At 39.2% G+C, this 5,297-nt stretch overlaps 1 pseudogene; it reads left to right on the top strand.

Annotated features, from left to right (window-relative positions):
- The first annotated feature begins 4,095 nt into the window (after positions 1–4,095).
- Positions 4,096–4,809, top strand: LOC105610635 (protein Abitram-like; annotated as a pseudogene).
- The last annotated feature ends 488 nt before the right edge of the window (positions 4,810–5,297 follow it).

Here is a 5,297-nt window from a genome sequence, read left to right as displayed (position 1 = left end):
GTGTAAGATAAATATCGTATTCTAACACATATATATATATATAAAGAATCTAGGAAAAGTATACTGAAGAATTTATTTACAGGGCAACAGTGGAGAAACAGACACTGAGAATAGACAAATGGACATGGGGAGTGGGGAGGAGAGGGTGAGATGTATGGAAAGAGTAACAGGGAAACTTGCATTACCATATGTAAAATGGATAGCCAATGGGAATTTTCGGTATGACTCAGGAAACTCAAACATGGGCTCTGTATCAACCTAGCAAGATGGGATGGGGAGGGAGATGGGAGGAAGGTTCAAAAGGGAGGGGATTTATGGATACCTATGGCTGATTCAACTCCAGGAGATGGTGATGGACAGGGAGGCCTGGCGTGCTGCGATTCATGGGGTTGCAAAGAGTCGGACACGACTGAGTGACTGAACTGAACTGAACTGATGGCTGATTCATGTTGAGGTTTGACAGAAAACAACAAAATTCTGTAAAGTAATTATCCTTCAATAAAAATAAATGTTTTTAAAAATCTGGAGTTTTTATTTTTTTAATATAAATTTATTTATGTTAATTGCTTTACAATATTGTATTGGTTTTGCCATACATCAACATGTATCCGCCACAGGTATACACGTGTTCCCCATCCTGAACCCCCCTCCTTCCTCTCTCCCCGTACCATCCTTCTGGGTCATCCCAGTGCACCAGCCCCAAGCATCCAGTATCCTTATCTTTTGTCTCTGAATTCTTCCTTAGATTCAGTGTCATAAAATATACTCTGTGATTGCAGCCTTTTACTATTTGGTGATATTTTCTTTGGTGTTACTCATTCACTTGTGTCCAACTCTCTGAAACCCTATAAGCTGTAGCCCACCAGGCTCCTCTGTTCATGGACGTCTTCAGGACTGAAGTGAGTTGCCATTTCCCCCTCCAGGGGATCTTCCTGACTCAGGGAATGAACCCGGGTCTCTCACTTTGCAGGCAGACTCTTCACCATCTGAGCCACCAGGGGGTATTGTCAATTTTGGTAGATCCTTTGCATAGGCTTAAAAAGAATGTTTATTCTCCAGTTGTTAGGTGTAATGTTCTACATATGTTATTGGAATTTATCCTGCTTGGTATTCTCTGATCTTCCTGGATCTGTGTTTGGCTGTCTGACATTAATTTGAGGAAATCTCAGTCATTATTGTTTCAAATATTTCCTCTGTTCCTTTATCTCTTTTTTCTCCTTCTGGTATTCCCATTATAGGTATATCACATCACACCTTTTACAGTTGTCTCACAGTCCTTGGGTATTCTCTTCTCTTGTTGTTTTTTTTTTTTTTTTCCACCCTAGTCTTTGTTCTCTGCTTTTCCAGTTTTGAAGTTTCTATTGATACATTGTCAAGCTCTTTCCTCACCCTTGTCTAGCTTACTAGTAAGCCCACCAAAGGCATCCTTCATTCCAGTTAGTGTTTGGGGGTTTTTGTTTTGTTATAGTATTTTTATCTCTAGCCTTTCTGTTTGGTTCTTAGGATTCTTAGAAGAATTCTTAGGTTCTTCTTCCATCTCTCTGTTTACATTACCCATCTTTTGCTGCATGCTTTCTACTTTAGCATATTAATAATAATTGTTTTAAATTTCCAGTCTGATAATTTCAAAATTTCTTCATGTCTTGTTCCGATGCTTGCTCTGTCTCTTCACATTGTATTTTTTGCCTTTTTGTATGTCTTATAATTTTTTTTCTTAATAGCCTAACATTATGTACCAGGTAAAAGAAACTGTTATAAACAGGCCTTTAATAATGTAGTGGTGAGGTGTTGGGGAAGAGGAAGAACCCTGTAGCCTATGATGAGGTCTCGGTATTTTACCTCTGAATTTTTACACTTCACCAGTATTCAGGTGTTTTTTCTCACTGCTATGTGGGACAGGATGACTGAAGTGGGTTCAGGTTGGGTATTTCCCTTCTCCCATGTGAAATACTAGTGCTGACTGAATTGGGTATTTTCTTTCCCCAGGGTCACGTGAGTTCTGATACTACCCCAGCAGGTTGATCTCTGGTTAACTAGTTTCCCCTGAGGGCAGGATTTGTTAAGATGAACACAGTACCTGAGCCTATTCATAGTGATTCCCTACCCTTACTGGAAGCACACTGGGATTTTTCTCTGATATTTCCTTTGAGGACCTAGTCAAATTCCTGGAGGTAAAACTTACAAGAGTTTGGGGGAACCCCTATAATTTGGTTCCCCTGGAGTTTTTAACTCTCAGAGTTGTCCACACTGAGCCTTCAATAGTTGGCTGATCATAGTTTAGGTTTTTCTACCCTGGTACTGGTTACATTGGTTTTTGCTTGTCAGTCTCTGCTCTGGTAAGCCTTGAATCCCAGGATTTACCTCTCTGTCTCTCCAGTCTTGGGGCAATGGTTTGACCAGTGTTCTCCCCTCTCTTATAGAGCTAGGAAGATTTGTTAATATATCTTTTTATTATAGCTTTTTATTTGTTAGGATGAAGTAGTGACTTCTCGGCTCTGTCTTTGAAAAACTGGAAGTCAATATATTGTTAGGTATTTTGGTTTATTCTGCATTTTGAACCATCAGTATACCTTTATTGATATTTTGCTATTTTTAAAAAATATATGTTAATGTCTCTAGCAGAGATAGTGGATTTATCTATTTCTCCTTTCCATTTTTTCAATTTTTTGCTTTATATATTCTAAAGCAATGTTATTAGATGCATCCATATTTAGAACTGTAGTTCATTTAGTTGATTTTACCCTTTAATCATTGTGAAATATCCCTATGTATCTCTATTAATATTTCTTGCATGCAAGTCTACTTTATCTCATATAATATAGCCCTATCTAAGACAATCTAAAATATATTTGAGTTGGATATATATATATATATATATATAAATTAAGATGTTATTGTAGCTATTATAACATTCATCCTTAAATCTACCTTTAATTGTGTCTTTTATTTTTCTTGTACAATATAGAAACCTTAAAATACTTTAACTTCATTTACCCTCCCACATTGTAGTTTGTCCTATTGATAGTGTGTATTTCAATTCTATAGAAATTTTAATCCCCATGACACACTATTATTATTTTAAAGCTAATATTTCTTATTGCTGTTGTTTAGTTGCTCTCATATCCAGCTTCTTGCAACCCCATGGATTGCAGCATACCAGGCTTCCCTGTCCTTCACTATCTCCCAGAGTCTGCTCAAACTCATGTTCATTCAGTCTATGATGCCATCCAACCATCTCGTTCTCTGTCGCCCTCTTCTCCTCCTGCCCTCAATCTTTCCCAGCAGGGTCTTTTCCAATTAATCAGCTCTTGGCATCAGGTGGCCAAAGTATTGGAGCTTCAGCATCAGTCCTTGCAATGGATGTCCAGGGTTGGTTTCCTTCAGGATTGACTGGTTTGATCACCTTGCTGTCCAAGGGACTCTGAAGAGCCTTCTCCAGCACCACAATTTGAAAGTATCAGTTCTTCAGCGCTCAGCCTTCCTCATTGTCCAACTCTCAGATCCATACATGACTAATGGAAAAGCCATAGCTTTGACTAGATGGACATTTGTGGGCAAAGTGATGTCTCTGCTTTTTAATGGGCTGTCTAGGTTTGTCATAGATTTTCTTCCAAGGAGCAAGCATCTCTTAATTTTATGGCTGCAGTCACTGTCTGCAGTAATCTTGGAGACCAAGAAAGTAAAGACTCATTGTTTTCATTTTTTCCACATCCGTTTGCCACATTTATTTAACAAGATCCCTCCTCTTCAGTGGATTCTGAGATCAAGGGTTTTCTCCTTAACACTGTAACTTTGTGGAAATTTGTCTCACTTTTATTAATAACTTTTCAGTATTTACTTGGCTTATCAATATATAACTTAAATGTTGACAAATGACCTGAGAGGAAATTGTAAACAAAATGCCAACCTCGTGGTATTAGTTTGCTAGGATTGCTATATTAATGTACCACAAACTGGTTGCTTAACCAATAGAAATTTATTACCTGACAGCTCTGGCTAGAAGTCTAAAATTAAGGTATTAACAGGACTATTCTCCCGCATGAAGATGCTACAAAAGAATAAGGTTTAGGAGGGTTTGTAGCACCTGAGGTTGCCATGACTACCAATCCCAAGGACCCTGTGGCCACCTTGGCTGCTGAGCCTGTGATGCTGTTGCTTGTGGATCATTTCTTTACTCACTGATACAAAGCAGGCCAAGGGAATGGCATTTGCAGAGATGTGGAGAAACAGCAAGATGTCAAAGGAAAACCCTATGAGGACCACTGTATACTATAGCACTCTAACCAAACACATGTCATCATGTTGGCACAGTCTCATTCAGTTCTTCAAAGTGGAAAAAACAATTAAAAGAATTTTTAAATCAAATCACTACCAACTGCAAGAGTACTGGAGTGGGGTGCTATTGCCTTCTCCAAGTACCAACTGTAGCAGCCTTCAGAACAAAGTCTCTGAGAAATTTAAGCAGGGGACACAGTTTCTCACAGAACTTGCACCTCTGTGTAAGATTTACTGCTCAGGTGGAGAAGAATGTATCATATCTAACTGTGTTAGAGGATGGCTGATGGAAGTGAATGTGAACATTTTCCATAAACCATCTAGTCTTCAAGAGAAGCCATCCACCGAAGGCTACATTGCAGTTGTGCTGCCCAAATTTGAAGAAATAAAAGTAAAACAGGAGGGTTACTGACCCAAGAAGAATATGAAGACATTATAGTGAAATGCATGAAAGCCACAGCAGCTACCTCATTAGGGGTGAGGACTGAGATGGAGTGGAAAGCAACACGGCATCTTCCTTACCTGGCCCACTAGTCAGCAGACTAAAGAGGAGCGTGCACTGGTGAAGTGTACTCCACACCTGGTCACCCACGGGGAGGCCTGACTTAGCTTTCCTTCTTTGTCTTGCATAACGAGCCTTGAGTCTGTTTTGTCTTCAGCCTCCCAGATCTGCCTGCCCATGTACTCATTCTCTTCCTCTCTTACTTTTCTCTTTCTAACAACTGGTAAGGAAGACATGTTTTTCTGTTTAAAAACCAACAAACAAAGCATTTTGAGGAAAATTTGCAAAGACAGCAAAATAAGAATAATTTTCCCGTCATCCTGTCTCTTAGCTTCTGGCAGTTCCTTGGCTTGTAGGAGCATATCTTCACATGGTACTCTCCCTATGTCTAAATTTCTTCTTTTTGTAAGTACACAGTCCTATTGGTATATCATTCTCCAGTATGATATCCCCTTACTAATTACATCTGCAAAGACTCAGTTTCCAAGATCACATTCTGAGATACTGGGGGGTAGGACTT

This window comes from Ovis aries, chromosome 2 (assembly GCF_016772045.2).
Source record: "Ovis aries strain OAR_USU_Benz2616 breed Rambouillet chromosome 2, ARS-UI_Ramb_v3.0, whole genome shotgun sequence".
NCBI lineage: Eukaryota > Metazoa > Chordata > Mammalia > Artiodactyla > Bovidae > Ovis > Ovis aries.
This window is presented reverse-complemented; position numbering and strand designations above follow the sequence as displayed.